The sequence below is a fragment of the Eurypyga helias genome, unplaced genomic scaffold (genome assembly GCF_000690775.1).
Source record: "Eurypyga helias isolate BGI_N326 unplaced genomic scaffold, ASM69077v1 scaffold40799, whole genome shotgun sequence".
NCBI classification, from domain to species: Eukaryota; Metazoa; Chordata; class Aves; order Eurypygiformes; family Eurypygidae; genus Eurypyga; species Eurypyga helias.
The window spans coordinates 1-1,496 of record NW_010274682.1 but is presented as its reverse complement, the minus strand read 5'-3'; the positions used below and the strand labels follow the sequence as shown (position 1 = coordinate 1,496).

The 1,496-nt window shown below is 44.5% G+C and overlaps 1 non-coding gene across 1 annotated transcript; it reads left to right on the top strand.

Annotated features, from left to right (window-relative positions):
- The first annotated feature begins 1,245 nt into the window (after positions 1-1,245).
- On the top strand, positions 1,246-1,328 carry TRNAL-CAG. Its single transcript has one exon. It is a non-coding gene; the product is annotated as a tRNA-Leu (tRNA).
- The last annotated feature ends 168 nt before the right edge of the window (positions 1,329-1,496 follow it).

Here is a 1,496-nt window from a genome sequence, read left to right as displayed (position 1 = left end):
CTCAGACAACACTACTTGTTGCCCTAGAACAAGTACAAGGGTAAAAATGCAAATGTTTAGGAAACAATAATTAATACTCTTCATTCATGAGTGTTGTTACACAAAATTATTCAAAAATATGCCACGTAATTGTAGAATTACAGAACAACTTAGGTTTGAGGAGACCTTAAGCACTTACCTTCTCTAACACCTTGCTCAAAGCAGGGCCAACTTTGAAGATGGATCTAACTCTGAAGTCCAGACAAGCGAGCACCTTGTCCAGCCAACTCTTGTGCGTATCCAAGGACAGACACGGCCAGCAGGTCAAAGCAAGTCATTATTTCCCTCTACTCAGCACCAGTGACACTGCATCAAGTACTGGGTCTGGCACTTTGGGCTCCACAGTGCAAGAAAGAGATTGGCAAACTGGAGCCAGAGGCAGAACTTGTTTTCCCAAGCAGTAGCAATTGTTTACCTTCAGTACCAAAAGAAACCAGTACCAATTTCTGACCGATCTAGTAGAGACTGTAGCCTTTTTTTGCCATTGGAAAATATTGTTCCTTAAAGTTCTGGGGAGTAATTTTGGGATCAGAGGTATACTTGCCATTTCTGACAGACACTTTCTGACTGTTCCATTCTAAAATTTGACTTTTCTATTGAATTTACATTCTGAACAGAGCCATTAGATTTCAAAGCTGATGCTCCCAAACCAAATACCTCTTGCCTTCATACTGACTTTTAGTCACAAATCCTGACCAAATTTGTATGTTTAGAGCTTCCCGGATGCAGCTTTCAAGCACATGAATTCCTCTTATAAAAATGCAGCAGGGGTACAAACAATTTGTTTCAGTGTCAGAGTCCCCTTTCAAATGTCACAGCGAACTCTTACCATGAATCACTTGTACCCATCTCAAGGGGATTTTCACAGACGTTACAGGAAGCCCATCAGCCTTAAGCTACGCCCTTGTGCAACATCCCGCATTGTTATTCATTTCTGTGCACCTTCAACCCGCTGCTCCACGGCACACTTAGCTCGTGCCACAGCCCCTGCCCCTTTCTCACCACGCTAACACTCACACGTCACAGAAGGAAACAGCTGCACGTACCAAATGAACGTCAGTTACTACAGTTATGTTAGATGCAACACAATAAACATTTTAGTCTGGAATATCTCACATCTTCTGTGTGAGAAAAAAAGTAGTGTAGCAGCACTGAAAATACCGACAAATATACAGATTACACAGCAGTAGGAACAGACAGCAATGGGTCAGGATGGCCGAGCGGTCTAAGGCGCTGCGTTCAGGTCGCAGTCTCCCCTGGAGGCGTGGGTTCGAATCCCACTTCTGACAGCTCCCTTTTGGGACATCAGGCTGGTGACCGATGTGTGATCCTCAGGGTGTGGTTCTTGGGCCAGTCCTGGACAATATATTTATCAACCGCATGGAATTTAACAAGTCAAACTGCCGGAGTAACAGTTGGGAAAGGAGTGGCTGGCTCCCAGCCCTGCACAAAGGGAT